Source organism: Capricornis sumatraensis, chromosome 1 (genome assembly GCF_032405125.1).
Source record: "Capricornis sumatraensis isolate serow.1 chromosome 1, serow.2, whole genome shotgun sequence".
Taxonomy (NCBI): Eukaryota; Metazoa; Chordata; class Mammalia; order Artiodactyla; family Bovidae; genus Capricornis; species Capricornis sumatraensis.
The window spans coordinates 91,742,932-91,768,100 of NC_091069.1; positions in this window are offsets into that span (position 1 = coordinate 91,742,932).

Sequence of the window (25,169 nt, forward strand, 5' to 3'; positions counted from 1 at the left end):
AAACTTCATCAAGGGGAAGTATCAGTCTAGAAACTTATCAGTTGAAAAGTGCTGTGATACAGTTGCTGAAAGGTCTAATGTAATTATAAAGTTATTATTGACTAGAGGGTGTAATAAACCACATGTACTCTGATACTAAGACTAAAACTTTTATATTACTGTGTTAAATTGTAAGTGCCACATATCAAGAGGGACATGAACTGTAGTGTTCATAGGAAGGCAGACAGCATGTAGAAAGGCTTGAGTGGAATGCAGAGGTATTGGTGATATTTATTTTGGAGTAAATAAAGAGAGGGGGTTTTCTTCAGACATTTGAGTGACTGCCATGTATAAGAAGGAATAGAATTGTTCTGTCTTATTCTAGGTGGACAAATGAATTATAAGAAATGAAAGTTTCTGGTTCCACATTTAAGGTTCCATTTGAGAATTTCTAAATGAAAATCAGCCCTTTCCTCATAAAATCATTTGAAGTATTCAAACAAAAGCCAAATCAGTGGTTTTCAAAGTAGAATCCCTATACTATCAGCATCACTGGGGCATATTACCTGTATAGACCTGAAATTATGGATCACCAAGCTGAAAAACAGGTAATGGAATTAGTACAAATATGAAACTTAATTCATTTGTGTAAAACTGTCAAGGGAACTGTTAAGGGAAATCATTTTAAAGTAAACACTGATTTTGATCTTTTAACACTGACTTTCAGAGATTATAAACTGATGTTACTTATTAGTGAAAGTGACTTAGCTTTTCCTAAGCAGAGGTTCTGTTTTAATCCAAAACAGAGCTGTATCACTAGCAGAAAAGGGTATTGAAATAGCTTACCGTTATATTATTTTAATGTCAAAATATTACTAAGTGACATGTCACAGTATCCCATTGACCAGGCTGTATGCCTGTGATAAAAGTAATGCTAGTAACTGGAACCTCTGCTTTTTTAAAGTCACTGTTGTGGATAGAGTTTGTTTGCCTGTCATGAGTTTATTAATACGTTCTGTTTGTTGGGTCCTGTGTGAAGAACCTTAGGAGTTTTAGATTTGTCATTTGTTCAAGGCTTCTCCAGTGGTCCCAGATGGTTTGTTCCTAGGGAGTATCACATTTGCAATATTTGTTTGTATGTGTTTAATTCTAATACAAAATTTTGGCCATCACCCTATAAAAATAATGAGAAAAAACTTTAAAGCCAGTTGTCCTGATTTTGAAAGCCATAATACAGTGCAGTTGGTTTTTCTTTATAAATTACACATTGTATTTAAATGCATATCTCATACTGTATAAATTGAGGTTTGTAACTTTACTAGATGTAGTCCTATTTTTTTTTTTCCTATCAGCCTAATAAGGAAACCAAAGAGCAAGCAAGTACCATGAAGAACCTGTTGAAGGCCATGTATATCAGTTTTGGTCTTAAGCCTGCCAATGTAAACTTTGGAAAATATTTTAATTTTTTCACCACAGTATTCTCTGAATTACTGAATGTGATATTATATGCACTTAAGTAAAAAGTATTAAAGCAAGATGAAAACTAAGAAAATTAGAGTGATATATGAATGATGTCATATACATGACAAGGCTGAGTTTTGTAAGTTTTAAAATTAAATACTAGATTTAATAAAATATTCTTACTTAACAATTTTTTAAATAGCAGTTTTTTCTGAGAAGTTTTTTTTTCCCATTTAAGATTTATCCATTTGAATCTAGCACCTAAGAGGCTTCAGTTGATATTTGTTTAGTTCTGATGAATTGGATTTTTAAAGCAAAGAGAACAAAAACTTCATGCTCTATATGAAGTGTTTTTTAAAGGACTGGAAATCATAAGCCTTTTAACTGGAAACAATTTTAACTGGCTTTTTCCATTTTCAGGTTTTGATGTGGGAACCAGCGTTCTTATTAATTTTAAAATATTTTAAAATTTTAGGAATTTTATATTCCTAAATTCTGTGTAATGCCAGGTGAAGTGAATGGTAATATAAGTGATAAATTTGAAACCTCTGGCCTACGATTCTTGGCTCATGTTTTACAATATCCTATGGTGTTTACTGTTATTTATGTGTTATCTACCTGTTTGGCCAATGACATGTCCAGCCAGCTCTCAATTGAAAGATGCTATGGGGTGCTAGAAGCTTTGAACTGGAATCCGTTTTCAGCTTTGCCAGTCAGTTGCTACTGATTTGCTGGAACATGTCACAGGTCTTTCCTAGAGCAGAGGTTATCTCTTTAATGTGTGCTGGAAGTGAATAGTATGACTCCTAAGGGCCTTTCCACCTTTGACTTTTTATGACAATAATAAAGAAATACCCTATTATTTAACATATTATACTTTTAATTTTAAAAATATGTTCACAGGTTTTTCTTTTAATCTCAACTTTAAGAAGGCCATACATTGCTGCATTTTTACTGAGGGAATCCTAAGCCCATATAAATAGCATGACATATAAATTTGTTTGGCTAGTTAGTATCAAGAGCTAGTCTAAGAATTCAGTTCTTCTAATTTTTAGTTCTGTGTGTTACAAATGTTATACTATATAATATTATTCTGTATTTTGTTTTTGGTGCTCACTCTGAGATATCACATTGAATTCAAACAGTAATGTGCATGTGTGGCTTCAGTAAAAATGGGAACCATTTATGTAAAGGTCTATTTTGATTAATTCTGGCAAAAATAGATTTCTTTTGGTGGATTAAAATATTCCTAATAACTGCAGACTTCTTTTTCCTGGGAGGTTTACTTTTAGACTTCAAAATTCTGATCCATTGCTTTCATCATTAAAAATGCACTACTTCTTTGTTAGGAGATCATAACAGAAAATGAAATTTATTTGTATGTAAGTCTTTCTGATGGTGAGACTTTGCAGCAGACACTTGACTCCCATCATTCCAGTTCATGCATTAAAGTGTCCTGCAAGTACCTGCGGCTCTGTTTGGGATTTTCTCATCCACATGCAGGCAGATCGGATGCGAATCGGAGAATAATTTTTCCAGCTTCCTTACCCTTCTGGTAATACTTCGAGGCATGTTTCTTAGAGTTTGCAGTGGGGCTAGACCTCACTGTCCTCTGCAGCAGAAAGACTGGACTGTTTAATAAAGAAGACTTTATTTTCTTCCTCCTCTTCGCTGTCTCACTTCCGATTCATTTATCAGTGTTTTCTGACATTACCTCCCAAATGAAATTGTTGTCTTTGAATCCTGTCTCAGTTTCTGGGGTCATCTAAAACACATGTTTGATTTGAAAAATAAGTCATTACCAGTGTTTGTTAGATAAGAAAGATTTCTTTAAAGGCAGTTATTTTGAATAAAATTAAAAACAAGTATTTAATATTCTGACTTTGTTAGTCTCATAATCATGTCCATGCTCAAAATTGTTTCCTTAGCTTCATTTCATAACAAAGATTCAAGGTAAAAAGCTCTTTAAGTAGAAATTAAAGGTAAATGTCTTATGTGGAAATCTTTCTACTAGATCTGTTTATTCTTTTCTTCTAAAAAAAATTATAGCCTGATTTTCCAGATGCTTTATAAGGACGCAGTGAGTTATCTATTTTGGTAGAAATTGGGTTAACATGGAATTTGGTTCAGCCAAAATTACAAATTATTGTCTACTTGAATCCAACTTTCTCATCTCTTATTTGGACCTGGTTATTCTCCAGCAGGGACCAGGGTTAGCCTTGCTGAACATTGATTGTAAGGATAAATTTAGTCCCTGGCTAATTTCCCCAAAGGTTGTTCTTTGGTCCTTGTTAAGTAAAAACCTTTTTGATTTATTAAGGATTAAGGAATAGGGCATTTTTAAATTGAAGAAGCCCTACATTAAGTCCAGTGTATTGTAAGTACATCTTTGTAATTCTTTGATACCTTTTTAAAAATTAGAAATAATGTTTATATGATTTTTGAAAACTGATTTGGGAGATTTGTATTCATTTTAGGCACATAAATTTTTTTGTCTCCATATAAAAGTTATGTTTGTGTGTCTGAAATGTATTATCTATTTGATTTATGTGGTGGAACATGCATGAATTTAACCAAGTTTATAGTTGTGTTTATAGGGCCATCCTAAGATTATCATGCACAGATATTTTTCCATAGGAAAAACAAAATATTTAAAGAATATGTTTTAGTTATCCTTATTGTAAAGTAGCATCTCTAAACATTTGTATTTTTTAAGCAAAAATATTAGTGTATACAGAGTATTTTCCTTCAATATAGTTGCTTGTGGTACCTTCACATTCTGCCATGTTCTTTTTAATATAGGACAGGGCATTTATTGACCTGTGAGGTTGCATTTCTCTGTTAGAAATGATCAGAGGTCAGTTGGGTGATTAAATTGGGTAGTACGGTTTAGGGGAAAAATATGTTCAAGGGAAAATAAGTCTGACTTTCTCCTGGGATACATCAAACTGGTCTAAAGTGGAAATTCCTCAAAATCCCTGCAGTGTCATACTAGAATAGCTTGTGTATGTGTGCTAAGTTGCTACGTGTCTGACTCTTTGCAACCCTGTGGACCATAGCCTGCTAGGCTCCTCTGTCCATGGTATTCTCCAGGCAAGAATACAAGTAACTATTCATTTATAAGTTCAATTGTTTAAAAAAAAATCAGTCTTACTCATTTTATAAGTATAAGCTCAATTGTGTAAAAGAAATCAATCTTGTTACTTTTTAGTCATGTTATATCCCAACAACTACCTAGTTTATCAAATCCAGTCAAGGCTTTTGACATTTGAAACATCTCAGTATGATAGGTTCAAAAGCTGGAATAAGAACCAGAGATGGTTTTAAAATGTATCAAGAAGGAATTCTCATTTCCTAAAGACCAAATATTTTCTATAAGGAATGTTAGATAAAAAATGTGGAATATCATTTTACTGTCTTTACTGGAAGCTGATTCCTTGTGCTAAATGTGAACAGTCTTACGATAACTTGATGTAAAACAAGCTTGAACAATTTCTCTCTTCAGAGTTTACATATTTTCCATCACCAGTAGGCCACTTATACAGTACCTCTGTACTGAGTATTTAAGTACAACCTGACTTTGTTAAGGTTTAAAAATTGCTCCCTGCTTACATTAATGTTCAGTTCAGTTCAGTTGCTCAGTTGTGTCCAACTCTTTGTTGACCCCATGAATTGCAACACGCCAGGCCTCCCTGTCCCTCACCAACTCCCGGAGTTTACCCAAACTCATGTCCATCGAGTTGGTGATACCATCCAGCCATCTCATCCTCTGTCGTCACCTTCTCCTCCTGCCCCCAATCCCTCCCAGCATCAGAGTCTTTTCCAATGAGTCAACTCTTCACATGAAGTGGCCAAAGCATTAATGTTAAGTACTTGTATTTAGCAATGTTATATTTCTGGATGTTAGTTAATTTGATGAACAGCATTAGTCTGTTTTTCAAAGTTCTACTTGGTACAGTGTCCGAGAAAATTAACTTGGATAAAACGTCTCTTAACAGAAGTAATTTTTAGCTAAATGTTTACATTATTGAATGAGGAAAGTCAAACCGTGGTTAGGACTAAAACAGGTTGAAATTTAGATTTGGTGTTCTGCATGGAGTTTTGTTATTGAATATCTAAAGGATGGCAGTTTCCACTCAGGTATTTATGCATTAGAATTAATATTGGATTCCAAATCACCTGATTATAATTTGCATTTCAAGTGTAATGTATAGATTCTACTTTATTAGTAAGTGTTGTTTTAAATTTCTACCTTCATTTAAGCTTGTTTTTAAAATGAAGATTAAAAAATTTTTTTAGCTAATAGAAATTTAGGTAAATATGTAGTGTTTAAGTTATTGCTGGTTTATTACTTGAACTTTGGTTCAGTGTGCAGTAATAGCTTTTATGTGGTAAAACTACATACTACTATGTTCCTTTTTTTTTCCACTTGAAATACCTCTTTAACTGAAGTGATGTTTGTCCATAATAGCTTCAGGTTTCTGTGACCAATTCATATATGATTGAAGTGACTCTTGATATAAGATGAGTTAGAAAAATTATTTTTTAGCAGACTGAATATTAACTTTAATACTGTATGATAACAAAAAGCTATCTGGCTTGAATTTTTAGCCTTTCTTGTTAGTTTCTATCCTATTATTTCCCCTCCTTAAAAAAAAAGTCTACATTGCCAGTACCTTCTCTACAACTTTAGGAAAACTGGATATTTGACAGTAGAGTTATTTTCACTGAATGTTAGTCTTTGTGCCTGAAATAAGCAGTACTGACAGGAAGATATAATTAACTTCCCTCTCTTGTAACAGAGTTTACATTCTTTAATATTCTTAAAGAATAAACCTTTACCAAATTTTGTATTTACTTGCAGATCAGCCTAGGAACACCCTCAAGAAAGCAGTAGGTGGATTGTATAGAAAATAGAGACACAGAGATTATTGATCGTGGAGATTTTATCATGTCCACTGAAAAAAAATAATCTTTCAGTTAAAGATAATGAAGTTTATAAGTGGAAAATAATATGATTAGTCAAAATATTTTTTAAAAAACTGAACTCTTGAAGACAAAATAAATTGGTTATTTCTAGGAAAAGGGTATCTTTCATGTATTTGGAAACAAAGCAGTAAAGGCAATGGCACCCCACTCCAGTCCTCTTGCCCGGAAAACCCCATGGACAGGAGGAGCCTGGTGGGCCGCAGTCCACGGGGTCGCGAAGAGTCGGACACGACTGAGCGACTTCCCTTCCTTCCCCTTTTAGTTGGTTGACACAACCAAGTCAATAGTAGTATTAACTGGTGTAATTCTATAATGCTTATTATCTCCTAACATTTAAAAAGACATTGCCTCCAAGATAAAAGATGTTGGTAGAAAGAGAAAGGATAATGATCTGTATCCATCCTTCTTTTCTCTCTATTGTATCCCCCCACTCCCTCAATATTAAAAACAACAACAATGATAACAGCCTACTTCTGTAGGCCTGAAGAGGCTGCTTTTACCCAGGAGAAACTTTTTCAAGATATTTCAAAACCTGTGACTTCTGGTCATAGGTAATGTATTCATCCTCTTGTATTCTTAGCCATGACTTTTTTTTAAAGTATAAGTTTATTTATTTTAATTGGAGGGTAATTACTTTACAATATTGTATTGGTTTTGCCATATATCAACATGAATCCACCACAGGTATACACGTGTTCCCCATCCTGAACCCCCCTCCCTCTTTTTAATGAAGACTGGAACTCAGGAGATAATATATATCCAGCAGCCCAAGTTTGTGTGCAAGAATGGTGTTAGGCATTTTTTTCCATTGTAGGGGATGTCTCAGATGCTTTTTTGTGGTTCCCTCCAAGGAGCTTTCCAGCCCCCCAAAATAACACCCCACCAGCATGACCCTCTTCTTCCCCCTTTTCCCTCTCTCTCCCTTTCTGTTTCTCCTCCTTCTTTCAATGAACACATCAAGGGAAACAGGACCCTGTAAGTATGCAATTACTGTGTTTCATATTCTTAATTAGCAGTCATAACTTTAGCATTATCTCCTAACAAGGCAGTTTCACCATTAGTCATGCTCCTGTAGTTCATTGTCCTTCTAAATATCAGTGTCAGTTTGGATCACCTTTAAGTGTATTGAACATAGGGAAAGGGATAAAGGGAAGAAATAATAATTTATAATGTTACTGGGTTTCATTGCTTATGGTATTTAATGTTTTAATCTTTTGCCAAATGAAAAACAATCTTTTAAAAAGGGAAATAATCATTTTATGCAAATTTTTGTAAACATGTATGTAAATATGTTGTTTTCTTTACCTCCAAAAATCATTAATAAAAATGGATTTTTAGTTTCTTCTTGAATGGGGTTCCTTTGTGTATAGTAGGGCAACTTTTGCAAGCCTAAAACAACACTTAAATCTGAGTTTCTTTTATCACATGATATCAGGAAGGATACAGCTTTTTCTGTTTTGTCATTTTTCAACTTTTGTCTCTGTTTTCCCTTTGTCTTAGAAAGAATGTCATTTTTCTTTTTTTGATTGAAGCATAACTGAGGTTATATTAGTATACATTGCAAAATGATCTCCATAATAAGTGTAGTTAACATGTCACCATATAGTAATATATTTTTTCTTGTGATTAGGTCATTTGAGATCTTGCTTTTAGCAGCTTTCAAATATGTAGTACATTTTTATTAACTAGTCACTATGTTGTATATTACTACCCCTATTATTTATATGTTTTATAGCTGAAAGTTTTAGCTTTTTTTTTTTTTTTTTAGATTCCACCTTTAAGTGAGATCTTACAATATTTGCCTTTCTCTGACTTTTTTCACTTAGAATAATGTTCTCAAGGTCCATCCACATTGTTGCAATTGGCAAGATTTTATACTTTAAAAATGACTGAATACTAAATGCTCGTGTCATTATGTCATTACCATAGTTTCTTTGTCCATGCATCGGTGGATTCTTAGATTGTTTTCCTGTCTTGGCTACTGTAAATAATGCTGCAGTGAACGCAGAGGTGCGTATACCGTTTTCAGTTAGTGTCTCCATTTTTTAAATGGAATAAATACCCAGAAGTGAAATTACTAGATCATATGGTAGTTCTGTTTCTAATTTTTTGAGGAAACTCCATACAGTAGTTGGCCTCTTTCTCAGAAAGATGGAGCTCTGTTTTATAGTAACCACTCCAGTTTATATCCCCTTCAATAGTGTACAAGGGTTACCTTTTCTCCAAGTCATTTCCAGCACTTCTTATTTATTGACTTTTTTGATAATAGCTTTTCCACTCGGTGTGAGGTGATGTTTCACTGTAGTTTTGATTTGCATTGCCCTGATGATTAGTGATGTTGAGCATCTTTTCACATACCTGTTGGCCATGAGCATGTATTCTTTGGAAAAATGTCTTTTCACGTTCTCTGTCCATTTTTAAATTGGATTTTTTTTTTCTTGTGGTGTATGAGTTCTTTATGTGTTCTGGATATTAACCCCTTATCAGTGATGTGGTTTTCAAATATTTTCTCCCATTCTGTATGTGGTCTTTTCATTTTGTTAATTGCTGTACAGAAGCTTTTCAGTTTTGATAGAATCCCACTTGTTTATTTTTACTCTACTTGTCTTTGCTTTTTGAATCAGATCCAAAAAGTCATTGCTAAGCTTGATGTCAAGGAGATTACCATGTATGTTTTCTTCTAGGAGGTTTATGGTTTGAGGTCTTACATTTAAATTTTTATTTGGTATGGTGTAAGATAGTGGTACAGTTTGATCTCTGCTCATTGCTCTGCATTAGATAAACCGGCCACCTCTTCCAATCTTGAAGGAATTGCCTTGTGTAAGCAATAAACCTTATCATTCAACCCTGCTCTGTCTCTTATATCTCAAGCCTTTGTAACTTTTCATGTAGCCTATTTTATTTTTAATAACCTCCAATAGTTGAGGGTGTGCCAAGACCTGCCAGTGTCCCAAAGCGGAGTATTTAAGCACCTAGATTCAGGCTCATTGCGAGCTAAACCCTCAGGCTGCAGCTTTTGAAGCATGTAAACATATACAATCCCATGGGACGGCAAGCATAAGCCCTGTTGGAGACCAGATCTAGGCAATCTGGAAGTGTTCCCTAGGCAACGGTTACACAAATCTGTGCTCCAGACAAGTATATAAGCTCCTTTCTCGAAGATACCTGAGAGCTCTAGCAAGCAGATGGAGAGTGCAGAGATGACACCCTGTTCCCGGAGGACCTCTGTAGTCTAGATGTGTGGCAGGCAGAAACCTGCCCCTCAGGCTGAAGTTACAGGACAAGCAAATAGGCCTCTTTCTCAGGAAGGTGGATGTGTGTTTCAGCTGGCTGTCCTTGCGGTGCCCTGGGGGTGGCAGGCTACTTAAAACTGCCTCTTGGATGGTTTCAGTTTCAAGGGACCCAGGAATGCAAGCCCCGCCCCATCCCCCACTGGGTTTTCAAAAAGAAACAACAATTACGGAAATTGAATCTGCTTATTGCCATCCACTTATAGTACGGCATCATATGTTCAATGAGAGAAGAATGGCCATCTTACCTGTTTTGTAGAGTCCTTACACATTGTTTAAACATTTTTAAGAGTTCTGTGCTTGATTTTGGACTCCACCCATGGAAAAAGGAGAGAAAAATTAAGAGTAAGGGGTCACATATAATTGAGGAAATAAAAATTGGAGGAAGATATAAGAAAACTGTTAAATAGAGTGAAGAAGTCAGGATTGACCAGTAGCATGTGGATGAGTGACTGTTTCTAGTATCTGACTATCTCTAGTAGGAAGATGATGAGGTGCTTTTGTTTTAGTAGCTAGTTTTAAACAGTTATGAATCAGACCAGACCCAGGGAAAAACTTGGGTAGCTTCTGGAGTATAACAGAACACACAGTCGTGGGACTGTTTGGTGAAGAAAACGACATACCTTCATCAAGAATGGTGTAGGCAAGGTTCTGCCCAGGAAAAATTTCAAAGATTAGGGAAATTCCTTAAAAAGTTTCTTAGTTAAAAGTGAGATTGTAGAATGAATTGTTAAGGGTAATGCCACAAGGCTTTTTGTGTGGTGTATGTTGTGGGTGTGTAGGAGGGGACTCTGTTTCTGGCTCTTTGAGACCCCATGAACTGTAGCCCACCAGGCTCCTCTGTCCATGGAGCTCTCCAGGCAAGAATACTGGAGTGGGTTGCCATTCCTTTCTTAGGGGATCTTCCCCACCTAAGAATCGAACCTGGGTCTCCCACATTGCAGGCAGACTCTTTACCATCTGAGCTACCAGGGAAGCTGTAGAATTCATTATTGAGGGTAATGCCACAAGGCCTTTTGTGTGGTGTATGTTGGGAGTGTGGGCGGGGGGAGGGGAGAGGAAAGCAAAAGAGAATATGCCTCAAAACGAGAATATGCCTCAAAACAAAAGGTTTGGAATAATTGTGGTTTAGTCACTTAAGTCCTGTGTAAACTGTAGCCCCCATGGCTCCTCTGTCCATGGAATCCTCCTGGCAAGAATGCTGGAGTGGGTTGCCATTTCCTTCTCCAGGGAATCTTCACCATCCAGGGATCAAACCTGGGTCTCCTGCTTTGGCAGGTGGATGCTTTACCACTGAGCCACCAGGGATTGCTTTACCCTAAACTTATTTCTCTGAGCAGGATAGTAAAAATATTAACGATGTATGGCCTATAGATAATGTAACAGTTGGTGTTTATTCACTAAGTCATGTCTGACTGTTTTGCCATCCCATGGACTGTAGCCCTTCAGGCTTCTCTGTCCATAGGATTTCCCAGGCAAGAATACTGGAGTGGGTTACCATTTCCTCCTCCAGGGGATCTTCCCAAACAGATTGAACCTGCGTCTCCTGCATTGGCAGGTGGATTCTTTACCACTGAGCCGCCGGGTAAGCCCATATAACATAATACAAATTACTTTAATCATTAGAGAATTACATGTGTGAAAACTCCTAGACCAGTGAAAATTGATAACTGGTATAAAAATGCAGTTTTTGAAAATGCAGAAGCTTCAAGTTTTTTTCAATTGAATTTCTTAGAACCACAGTGAAAGTTGGGGAAATATGAATTAGTAATTTTTATATAGAAAACTTTTACTTCATTAAAATTTACGAGATAGATGTTTTGAAGTCCTTGAGTTTTTTTTTTTTTTTAACTTATGTTCTTTAATTTGGCACAAGAATCAAGGCATCTGCAGCTGTGATTCTCAGGGAAGTAATGTCATTTTAAAACTTAGCTGTGCTTTTAAAATAACAGTGTTCTTAAGCAGTTCTTTCTTGGCAATACTCTTAAAATTACTTTTTCCATCTTTTAAAATGTTCACATAGGATTTAAATAAATTTTTTTTGATAAAAGCATTTGATGAACATTATGAGTATGTTATATACCTAGTAATGGAAAATGATAACATAAACTTGTAATATTCATCCAGTTTGAAGCTATATTATAGATCAAATCTCATCATAGAAAGTACTGTTTAAAATAAAGTCTGCATAACAATGTAAACAATATACAAAAGAAGACTTTGAGTCAGAATGAATTTGGATACAATGTGATGATCCCCTAGAATAAGATATGCCTATCAACTGAGGAGACCTTTGTCTTCTACCAGCTTAGCAGAATTCATGTACACAGACAGCTGCTGCCCTTGTGGTAATATCTGGGTAGCTGACTGCCTAGCAGCACTTTGGCACTTTCTGTAACTGTTTCACGACTTGTGAGATACTCATTTTTATTCTTCTCAGTGATCAGCTTAAGAAGGATACGAAACGTTGGAATAATTAATAAATTAGGTTTTTGTCAGATCACGTGTACCTTTCAAATTTAATTTGATTAAATTTTTTTAAAAATAGACTTTTTCAGAGCAGTTTTAGGTTCACGGAAAGATTGAAGAGAAAGTACAGACTTCCCATATACCCCTCTCCTGGCATGTGCACAGCCTTCCCACTATCGTGGCCTGAATCAGAGTGGTATATTTGTTAAAATCCATGAACCTGCACTGACACGTTATCACTCAAAGCCCACAGTTTACAGCAATTACACAGTGTACCTTCAGTGGATTTTGATAGATGTGTAATGATATGTATCCACCATTATAGTATCGTACAGAATAGTTTCATTGCTCTAAAAATCTTACATGCCTCTGCCTTCATTCCACCATCCTGCATACTCCTGACCATCACTGATCCTTTTACTGTCGTCATAGTTTTGCCTTTTCCAGAATGTCATACATTGGGATCATAAGCTATGATAACATTTTCAGATTGGTGCCTTTCACTTACTAATGTGCATTTAAGTTTCCTTCAGGTCATTTTATGGCTTTATAGCTCACTTCTTTTTTGTGCTAATATTCCATTGCCTGGATGTACCACAGTTCATTCATCCATTCACCAACTGAAGGACGTTTTGATTGTTTCCAAGTTTCAGCAATTTTGAATAAAGCTACTATAAACATTTTTGTGGAGGTTTTTGTGTGAATGTAAGGTTTCAGCTCATTTGGGTAAAGTACCAAGTAGTGTGATTGCTGAATTGTTTGGTAAGGGTGTGTTTAGTTTTGTAAGAAATTGCCAAACTGTTTTCCAAAGTGACTGTACTATTATTTAAATTTTTTTATTGTGGTAAAAGTCACATAAAACATACTACTTTAACCATATTTAACTACAGTGGTACTAAGTACATTCACATTTTTGTGCAATTTCCACTATCCATCTCCCATATTTTTCGCTTTCCTAAACTGAAATTCTGTCCCCACTAAACACTTAAGTTCCCAGCCCCTGCCCTCACCCCTGGCATCTAGCAGGGTACTTTCTGACTCTATGAATTTGACTATTCTGGGTACCTCGTATAAGTGGAATCAAGTAGTACTTGTCTGCACCTACAGTATATTGGAATGCATTTTTAAGGCTAGCGTAATATATGTGACTTTACTGTTGCTATTGCATTTTCAGCAGCAGTGAATGAGAGTTCTTGTTGATCCTTTCCTCCCCAGCGTTTGGTTTTGGATTTTTGCTGCTTGTTTCTGAATTTGTCACAAGGGGAATTTATCCATAAATTGTTGAATTGGTGTGTTTGTTGGGGAAGGCTTCCTATTTTGTCATCTCGCTGATACTACTGCTATATGGTGCTTCTATGTTAAGACCTTAACCAAAGCGATAACTCACCAGGAAAAAAATTTTTTTTAAAACGTTGTAAAGTTATTTTTTTTGCTTGCTTACTTAGAACTCTGAAGAGTTAAACTCTTCTCTGTGAGACTTACCTGAAATACAGCTGTTACCTGGGATTAGACTATGTAAAAAAACTAAAGAACCCACCCAGCTTAACTATATTTTTTCCTCTATTTTCTTTTTATGTTCTTAAAGCCTCTCTTAAACAGTGAAACAAGTTCTGGTTCTTCAAGACTGTGGTTGCAGTGGTTTGATTTGAGAAAAGCTGAGTCTTCTAAAGGGGGGATTTAGTGCATTTATGTGGTTAATATAGTAACAACCTGTTGGTATTCCAGCCACTTTGCAGTGATACAGTAAAAGGCTTGAGTGGTGACCATTTATTCACATGTTTTCCTTAGTACCTTTCTGGCAGAGTTAACTTGTGGGTGAAACGGAAGATTTTCTTGTGATATTTAAATTTATGTTAAATCTGTATACAGTATTTGTTGAGTCAAGATACTTTCAGCTGTCTGAGCAACCAAAGATTATAGCAGCAGTAATTGAAGTAGTGATTAATACTCCTTTGGATAGTCTTGACTACATTTGCTAACCCATACTCTCTCTCTTACGGATTATCAGGACATGTGGCTGTACTTGCTCAGTGCTACTTCTCTTATTTTTGCCAAGTGAGAGTGTTCAAACTTGTGACGTCACTGTTTTGTGGTGTTTTGAATTGGTATGTAGATTCTGGAAGCATCGAGCTTAGCTGGGTTATGGAGAATAACCCGTTCTTTATTTCTGCAAGATCTCCAGGGGGAAGCTTTATAACTTTACCTAACAATATGTATGTATTCATTTTTCTCTATGTACTTGAAATCATTTTCAACTGCCTTACCTATCAACCCCAACTACTCTTGCTTGGCTTAATTCATTCTTATCCTTGAATATTTCTTCGCTGACTGCTTCCATTTCATCATCTTCTGGGTTGTTTTGTTTTGTTTACCTGAGTTGTTTCTTTAACATCTTTTGATAATGGGAAAATATTATAATTAAGTCATAGGCTAGGTTACTTTCATCTTTTACCTTCTAAAATAAGGCCACTTTATCAGTTTGCCATCACAATACAGTTGTCTTCTTGAGAATGCTAGAGTATTCTGGCTAATAGTTAGTTGCTTTTTTGGGGGGAAAACATTGGCTCAATTGAATGTTCTACACCCATAATGTTTGTCCAAGGTAATCCTAGTAGGATGTATTGTTACTTATTACTGCATAACTAACTACAACAAAAGTAATAATTTAAAGCTAAACCTAGTTATCATCTCACATTTTCTGTGGGTTAGGAATCTGAGCACAGCTTAAGTGGTTGGTCATCTGCCTCATAAGGTGGTATCTCATATGGATTCAAAGTGTCAGTCAGGGTTGGAGTCTCATCTGAAAGCTTGACTGAAGAAGGTCTGCTCTGAAGCTCATGTGAGTGGTTTTGGCAGGATTGAGTGTTTTGAGGATGTTGGGCTAAGGCTTTAGATCTGTAGCTTCCTGCCAGGCCAGAAGTTCCTTGTTGTCTAGGCTTCCTGAACATGGCAACTTCATCAGAGCCAGCAAGAGAATAAAACTGAAATGTATTTGGGGCCAATACCATACATAGAAGTAAAACATCTAAAAATAATATCAGTGTGAAAATGGGGAATGGGCAGAATGCATTTGTAAGATTCTTAGAGTATGTGTGATGTGGTATAATGTTATTTGAAGATTGGCTGTAAACTCTAGCAACTACTAAGACAAAATAACAAAGTTATAGCTAATTAACTAATAGTGCAAGTAAAATTGAATTATTAAAACAAAAAATCCAGGTGAACTCAGAAGTTAGGGAAAGAGGAAAGGAACAAAGACCACGTAAGACAAAACAACTATGAAAAATGTAGATTAAAGGTAGTCATTAAAAAATCTTTTTTTCTGATCACAGTGGAATTAAACTAAATAACAAAGTTTCTGGACCAACTTCAAATATGAAAATTAAAAAAAAATGCTTTTAAATATTGAGTCAAGAAATATTTTGGACTGAATGAAAATGAAAACAATGTATGGGATTTAGCTAAAGCAGTGCTTAGAGAAATATTTGAATTTTTTTTAGAAGATAGACAAGAATGCAAGTTTATAACCTAAACTTCTACTTTTCTAAACTAGAAAAGAAAGAGCAAAGTAACACAAACTATAGATACTTTGTACTTTATACTATATAACCCAAAGTATAAAGATCTTATCTGCAAAGATAAGAGCAAAACTCAGTGATACAGAGTTCAGTTCAGTTCAGTTCAGTTGCTCAGTCGTATCCGACTCTTTGCGACCCCATGAATCGCAGCACGCCAGGCCTCCCTGTCCATCACCATCTCCTGGAGTTCACTCAGACTCACGTCCATCGAGTCCGTGATGCCATCCAGCCATCTCATCCTTGGTTGTCCCCTTCTCCTCCTGCCCCCAATCCCTCCCAGCATCAGAGTCTTTTCCAATGAGTCAACTCTTCGCATAAGGTGTCCAAAGTACTGGAGCTTCAGCTTTAGCATCATTCCTTCCAAAGAAATCCCAGGGCTGATCTCCTTCAGAATGGACTGGTTGGATCTCCTTGCAGTCCAAGGGACTCTCAAGAGTCTTCTCCAACACCACAGTTCAAACGCATCAATTCTTCAGTGCTCAGCCTTCTTCAGAGTCCAACTCTCACATCCATACATGACCACAGGAAAAACCATAGCCTTGACTAGGCAGACCTTAGTTGGCAAAGTAACATCTGCTTTTGAATATACTATCTAGGTTGGTCATAACTTTTCTTCCAAGGAGTAAGCATCTTTTAATTTCATGGCTGCAGTAACCATCTGCAGTGATTTTGGAGCCCCAAAAAATAAAGTCTGATACTGTTTCTATTGTTTCCCCATCTATTTCCCATGAAGTGATGGGACTGGATGCCATGATCTTCGTTTTCTGAATGTTGAGCTTTAAGCCAACTTTTTCACTCTCCTGTTTCACTTTCATCAAGAGGCTTTTTAGCTCCTCTTCACTTTCTGCCATAAGGGTGGTGTCATCTGCATATCTGAGGTTATTGATATTTCTCCCAGCAATCTTGGAGCTTGTGTTTCTTCCAGCCCAGCGTTTCTCATGATGTACTCTGCATATAAGTTAATGTATATAGCCGTTTATACATACTCCTTTTCCTATTTGGAACCAGTCTATTGTTCCATGTCCAGTTCTAACTGTTGCTTCCTGACTTGCAAACAGATTTCTCAAGAGGCAGGTTAGGTGGTCTGGTATTTGGTAATTTGGTATTGCCAAATTCTGACTTAAATTGAAGAAAGTAGGGAAAACCGCTAGACCATTCAGGTATGACCTAAATCAAATCCCTTATGATTATACAGTGGAAGTGAGAAATAGATTTAAGGGTCTATATCTGATAGATAGAGTGCCTGATGAACTATGGAATGAGGTTCGTGACATTGTACAGGAGACAGCGATCAAGACCATCCCCATGTAAAGGAAATACAAAAAAGCAAAATGGCTGTCTGGGGAGGCCTTACAAAATAGCTGTGAAAAGAAGAGAGGCGAAAAGCAAAGGAGAAAAGGAAAGATATAAGCATCTGAATGCAGAGTTCCAAAGAATAGCAAGAAGAGATAAGAAAGCCTTCTTCAGCGATCAGTGCAAAGAAATAGAGGAAAACAACAGAATGGGAAAGACTAGAGATTTCTTCAAGAAAATTAGAGATACCAAGGGAACATTTCATGCAAAGATGGGCTCGATAAAGGACAGAAATGGTGTGGACCTAACAGAAGCAGAAGATATTAAGAAGAGGTGGCAAGAATACACAGAAGAACTGTACAAAAAAGATCTTCATGACCCAGATAATCATGATGATGTGATCACTAATCTAGAGCCAGACATCTTGGAAAGTGAAGTCAAGTGGGCCTTAGAAAGCATCACTATGAACAAAGCTAGTGGAGGTGATGGAATTCCAGTTGAGCTGTTTCAAATCCTGAAAGATGATGCTGTGAAAGTGCTGCACTCAATATGCCAGCACATTTGGAAAACTCAGCAGTGGCCACAGGACTGGAAAAGGTCAGTTTTCATTCCAATTCCAAAGAAAGGCAATGCAAAAGAATGTTCAAACTACCACACAATTGCACTCATCTCACATGCTAGTAAAGTAATGCTCAAAATTCTCCAAGCCAGGCTTCCGCAATACCTGAACCGTGAACTCCCTGATGTTTAAGCTGGTTTTAGAAAAGGCAGAGGAACCAGAGATCAAATTGCCAACATCCGCTGGATAATGGAAAAAGCAAGAGAGTTCCAGAAAAACATCTACTTCTGTTTTATTGACTATGCCAAAGCCTTTGACTGTGTGGATCACAATAAACTGTGGAAAATTCTGAAAGTGATACAGAAAACAAACAAAAATAAATGGAATCAAAATGGATTTTGTGAAGAAGCAATATAGATATATTTCTATCCAAGTAGGTCAGAAAAAAGGGTGAAGACACGAATAGTTATAAGAATGACAGAGGGGACGTCACTACAGACCATTTAGATATCAAAATAATTAAAGAAACTTGTAATTTTATGCCAGTATATTGGACAACTTAGGTGAAATGCTTAGATACACTTACCAAAGCTCACTCAAGAAACTAGATAACTAGGAAAGTAGTCATATCTTTTAAAGGAATGAAAGTTAAATACCTCCCACAAAGAAAATTTCTGTCTTAATTAGATGACTTCACTGGTAAATTCTAACAAGCATTTAAGAAGGAAGCAAACAAAAAAGGAAACAATACTAATTTCATACAGATTCATAAAATATAGAACAGTAAGGAACATTTCCCAGGTTTTGAGTCCAACTGAAAAAAATTCAGAAAAAACCCAGTAATGGAAAAATGGCAAACTAATATTTCTGATAAACACTGATACAAAAATTCTTGAGAAAATTTTAACAAATTGAATTTGGCAACATGAAAATAATAATATGGTGACTGTGAGTGTATTTTATCTCAGGAATGCAGACTTAGTTAACATGTAAGAAACAGCCAGAGAAAAATAAAATACTGTGTGATTTCATTTGTATGTGAAATCTAAAAAACAAAGGAACAAACAAAACGAAACAGAAAGAGACTCAGATATAGTGGTTGCCAGAGGGGAAGGTGGTGTGGGGAATGGATGAAACAGATGAGAGGGATTCAGTGAGAGCTTCCCTGGTGGCTCAGACAATCAAGTGATAAAGCGCCTGCCCGCAAAGCAGGAGACCTGGGTTTGATCCCTGGTCGGGAAGATCCCCTGGAGAAGGAAATGGCAATCCACTCCAGTACTCTTGCCTAGAAAATTCCATGGATGGAGGAGCCTGGTAGGCTGTCCATGGGGTTGCAAAGAGTCGGACACGACTGAGCGACTTCACTTAACTCAGCTATAAGATAAATATCACAGTGATAAACACATGGAGAATACAGTCAATAAGACTGTAACAACTTTGCATGGTGACAGATTACCACTGTAAAATTTTATACTATATAAAATATTGAATTACTATGTTGTATACCTAAAATCAATATGTGTGTAAACTATACCAAAAATAAAAGAAAAATCAATTAATTTAACTCATGGCATAATAAAGAAGAAAATCATATAACACTTTAATAGATGTGGAAAACACATTTGATACCCATGTAAGATAAACAATCTTCTAAGAGTAAAGAATAGATTAAGAACTTCCTCAACTTGATAAGGAGAAGGCAATGGCACCCCACTCCAATACTCTTGCCTGGAAAATCCCGTGGACAGACGAGCCTGGTAGGCTGCAGTCTGTGGTGTCACTACGAGTCGGACACATCTGAGCGACTTCACTTTCACTTTTTACTTTCATGCATTGGAGAGGGAAATGGCAACCCACTCCAGTGTTCTTGCTAGGAGAATCCCAGGGATGGGGGAGCCTGGTGGGCTGCCATCTATGGGGTCTCACAGAGTTGGACATGACTGAAGTGACTTAGCAGCAGCAGCAGCTTGATAAAGGATGTCTACAGTAAACTTACAGCTAATGTCATACCTGATGGTGAAAGATTGAATACTTTGCCCCCAAGATTGAGAATAATGCAAGGATGTCTGCTGTAATTATTTTTATTCATCTTCGTACTGGAGGTTTTCAACAGTGCTGCTGCTGTTAATCCCTGGTCGGGAAGATCCCCTGGAGAAGGAAATGGCAATCCACTCCAGTACTCTTGCCTAGAAAATTCCATGGATGGAGGAGCCTGGTAGGCTAAGTCCATGGGGTTGCAAAGAGTCGGACACGACTGAGCGACTTGTATGCCATCCAACCATCTCATCCTCTGTTGTCCCCTTCTCCTGCCTTCAATCTTTCTCAGCCTCAGGGTCTTTTCCAGTGAGTCAGCTCTTTGCATTAGTAGGCCAGAGTATTGGAGCTTCAGCATCAGTCCTTCTAATGAATATTCAGGATTGATTTCCTTTAGGATTGACTGGTTTGATCTCCTTGCTATCCAAGGGACTCTCAAGTGTCTTCTCCAACACCACTGTTTGAAATTGTCAGTTCTTCAGTGCTCAGCCTTCTCTGGTCCAGTTCTCACATCCATACATGACTACTGGGAAAACCATAGCTTTGACTATACAGATCTTTGTCAGCAAAGTAACAACTCCTTTTTTTTTTCTCTAGCTTTCTCTCTATATAGTTGACATATTACATTCTGTAAGTTTAAGGTGTACAACATGATTTGATATATGTATATATTGCAAAATGATACCATAGGTTAGTTAACACATTCATTACTTCATGTAGTTACCTTTTTTGTCTGTAGTGAGAACACTTAGGATCTAATTCCATAGCAACTTTCAAGTATTCAATACACTTATTAACTATAGTCACCATGTTATATTGATACATTAGATCCCCAGAATTTAATCATCTTACTGTTGGAAGTTTTACCATTTGACCAATATATTACTTGTAAATAATTATACCAATGTTTCTACCAAGCTTTCAGGAAAGAACAGACTCTTGGCTACCTGGCTGGGCGAAAAAAAAGGGCAAGTCTTTCAAAAATTTGAATAAGGTGACTAAAGGCCTCCATCTCAAAGGGCAGTAATGCATGTAGTTTTCATAAATATTTATATCTCCATTATATTTTTTTCAGTACTGTATAACATTTTTCAAATATTTACTTGAAATTTCAAGCATTTTATTGAAAGTTTTGAAATGTAGTTAAGGACCATTTGCATTAGAATTACCTTAGATGTTTATCCCATACACAAAATAAGCTCAAAATGGATTAAAGACCTAAATGTAAGGATACTATAAAACTCTTAGAGGAAAATATAGGCAGCACACTCTTTGACATAAATTGCAACAATACAGAGTAATGGAAATACAAGCAAAACTAAACAGGGCATACTTAACAGCTTTTGTATAGCAAAGGAAGCCATAAAATAAGCCCACAGAATGGGAGAAATTTGCAAATCATGTGACTGACAAGGAGTTAATCTCCAAATTTTACAAAGAGCTCATGTGGCTCAATACCAGGAAAACAACCTAATTAAAAATGGGCAGAAAACCTGAATAGACATTTCTCCAAAGAAGACATACATGTGGCCAACAAGCAAATGAAAAGATGCCCAACATCACTAATTTAGAGAAATGCAAATCAAAACTACAATGAGATGTAATCTTACACCAATCAGAAGGCCTGTCTATGGTATGTTGGTCCGTGAAATTCTCCAGGCAGGAATACTGGAATGGTAGCCCTTCCCTTTTCCAGCGGATTCAACTTGGATCTCCTGCATTGCAGGCAGATTCTTTACCATATGAGCCACCAGGGAAGCCTCAGTCAGAATGGTCATCATCAAAAAGTCTACAAGCAATAAATGGTGGAGAGGGTGTGGAGAAAAGGGAGCCCTCTTACACTGTTGGTGGAACTGTAAAGCGGTATAGCCACTATGGAAAATAGTATGGAGGTTCCTTAAGAAGCTAGAAATTGAGCTACCATATGACCCAGCAATCCCACTCTGGGACATATTTCAAGAGAAGTACATGGTTCAAAAGGATATGTATACCTCAGTGGTCATTGCAGCATTATTTACAGTAGCCAAGACACAGAAGCAACAGAAATGTCCATTGACAGAGGAATGGATAAAGAAGATGTGGTGCTCATATACAATGGAATATTACTCAGCCATTAAAAAGAATGATAGTGTCCTTTGTAGCAACATGGATGGACTTGGAGATTATCATAATAAGTGAAGTAAGTCAGAGAAAGAGGAATATCGTATCACTTATATGTGCTGTGCTTAGTCGCTCAGTCATGTCTGACTCTTTATGACCCCATGGACTGTCAAACAGGCTTGTCTGTCCATGGGGATTCTCCAGGCAAGAATACTGGAGTGGGTTACCATTCTGTCCTCCAGGGGATCTTCCCAACCCAGGGACTGAACCCAGTTCTCTCATATTGCAGACGGGTTCTTTACCATCTGAGCCACCAGGGAAATATATGTTGTTGTTGTTCAGTCGATCAGTTGTGCCCGACTCTGTGACTCAATGGATTGCAGCATGCCAGGCTTCCCTGTCCTTCACCATCTGCCAGAGCTTGCTCAAACACATGTCCATTGAGGTGGTGATGCCATCCAACCACCTCATCTTCTGTTGTCCCCTCTCCTCCTGTCTTCAATCTTTCCCCGCATCAGGGTCTTTTCCAATGAGTTGGCTCTTCGCATCAGGTGGCCAAAGTATTGGAGCTTCAGTATCAGTCTTTCCAGAGTATTCAAGATCGATTTCCTTTAGCATTGACTGGTTTGATCTTGCTATCCAAGGGACTCTGAAGAGTCTTCTCCAGCACCACAGTTCAAAGCCATCATTCTTTAGCACTCAACCTTTTTTACTGTTCAGCTCTCACAACTGTACATGACTACCGGAAAAAACCACAGCTTTGACTATACAGACCTTTGTTGGCAAAGTAATGTCTTAGCTTTTTAATATGCCCTGTAGGCTTTTCATTGCTTATCTTTCAAGAAGCAACTGTCTTTTAATTTCATGGCTGCAGTCACCATCTACAGTGATTTTGGAGCCCAAGAAAATAAAACCTGTCACTGTTTCCATTGTTTCCCCATCTATTTACAATGAAGTGATGCGACCAGATTCCATGATTTTAGTTTTTTGAATTATGAGATTTAAGCCAGCTTTTCACTCTCCTCTTTCACCTTCATCAGGAGGCTCTTTAATTCCTCTTTGCTTTCTGCCGTAAGGGTGGTGTCATCTGCATATCTGAGGTTATTGATATTTCTCCTGGCAATCTTGATTCCAGCTTGTGCTTCATCCAGCCCAGCATTTCGCATGATGTACTCTGCATATAAGTTAAACAAGCAGGGTGACAATATGCAGCCTTGATGTACTTCTTTCCCAGTTTTGAACCAGTCTGTTGTTCCATGTCCGGTTCTAACTTGCTTCTTGACCGGCTACAGATTTCTCAGGAGGCAAGTAAGGTGGTCTGGTATTCCCCTCTTGAAGAATTTCCCACAGTTTGTTCATAGTGATGCTTCTTAAGGTCCACTTGACTTCACATTCCAGGATTTCTGGCTCTAGGTGAGTGATCACACCATCATGGTTATCTGGGTCATTAACATCTTTTTTATACAGTTCTTCTGTGTATTCTTGCCACCTCTTCTTAATATCTTCTGCTTCTCTTAGCTCCATACATTTTCTGTCCTTTATTGTGCCTATCTTTATATGAAATGTTCCCTTGGTATCTCTAATTTTCTTGAAGAGATCTCTAGTCTTTCCCATTCTATTGTTTTCCTCTATTTCTTTGCCTTGTTCAAATAAAAGTGCTTTCTTATCTCTTCTTGCTATTCTCTGGAACTCTGCATCCAGATATCTTATTTACAAAACAGAAACAGACTAAGACTTTGAATGAATTAATGGTTACCAGAAGGGAAGGGTGTTGGGGTAGGGACAGACTTGGAGTTTGGGATTGATATGCACATGTTGCTGTATTTAAAACAGACAACCAACAAAACTGTGCAGCACAGGGAATTGTGCTCAATATTCTGTAATAAGCTAAATGGGAAAAGGATTTTGAAAAAGAGTAGAAACATGTATGGGTAACTGATTTACACTGCTGTACACCAAAAACTAACTCAACATAATTTATCAACTACAAGATAAAATAAATATTTAATGTATACTATCTTATAAGTATAAAGTATATCCTCTATCTCAAAGATTTGGTGCAATATGTAAAGTAACTCAATAGTTCTAATATTGATTACATGATGAAATGATAATACTGTTGATATACTGGTATAATTAAATGTCATGAAATTCTTAAAAGAGAATTCCCTTAGGTGTTTAAAGGCTTCAAACCAGAGTCATTAATTAGAATTCTTTGAGGATAGTCTAGGAAACCCAACTCTTAGCCATCTTCTCATCAGGATTACTCACTGAATTTTGAAAACTACTGAAATGATTGTAAAATGTGTATAACTGGGAGCCTGTGGGAAGTAAAGGGGTTCCCAGGTGGCGCTAGTGGTAAGGAATCCGCCTATCAATGCAGGAGGCATAAGAGATGCAGGTTGGATCCCTGGGTCGGGAATATCCCTTGGAGCAGGATATGGCAAACCCCTCCAGTATCCTTGCCTGGAAAACCCCATGGACAGAGGAGCCTGGTGGGCTACAGTCCATGGAATCGCAAAGAGTCAGACATGAGTGAAGCAGCTTAGCACATTGAGGGAAGTAATGTTACTCTATCAGATGTTAGACATCTTCTTTTAAAAAAATTGTTTATTTGACTGCATTGGGTCTCATGGGCTCTCTAGTTGTGACACATGGGCTCAGTAGTCATCGCGTGTGGGCTTAGTTGCCCATCTAGGGTTCAAATCTGCATCCCCTTCATTGAAAAGCAGATTTTTAACTACTAGACCACTAGGGAAGTCTGAGTACCTTTAATATCTACAGTTTTCAGACAGTGGCATTTACTTTACTGAAACAGACTGTAAGTCACTGATACAAATGAATTTGATTTTCTGGAAAAGGAGATAAAATTGTTGAATATGAATTTGTCCAACTTTGTGTTAATAGAAATAACACGGTATTAAATCAGCTCTAAATTTCTACTTCATCTAAAGGTCCCTACATCAAGTAAACAACAGTCATTAATCACATACATTTTAATTTGAATGAATTTATTACAGAGTTTCCCAGAAAGAGGATTATGGGATATTCTGCATCCAGAGTATTTGGGATATTCTGTGTCAAAAGGTAATTTTTGGTAAAGTAAAAGGTCAGCACTGCTGTTTTCAGATGGTGTTTGGATAATTGTCTCAAACTGAAGTTCAGGCCTGACAGGAAAAACTTGCTTTTTTCATGCAAAAGGAACAAAAGAAACACTGAGTTTGGGACTTGGGATTCGTAATTGTAAAGTGTTGGATTTTGAGTCAAATATTACTCTGGAGCTTGAACTTGGATGAATTACTTAATTTCTCTTATTGGTTTCCTAATCTGTAAAATTGAAGCAATAATAATAGTTTTTTTTCCTAATATTGTGAAATGATATAATGTATGTGCTTTGTTAAGGAAGGAACTTGTATG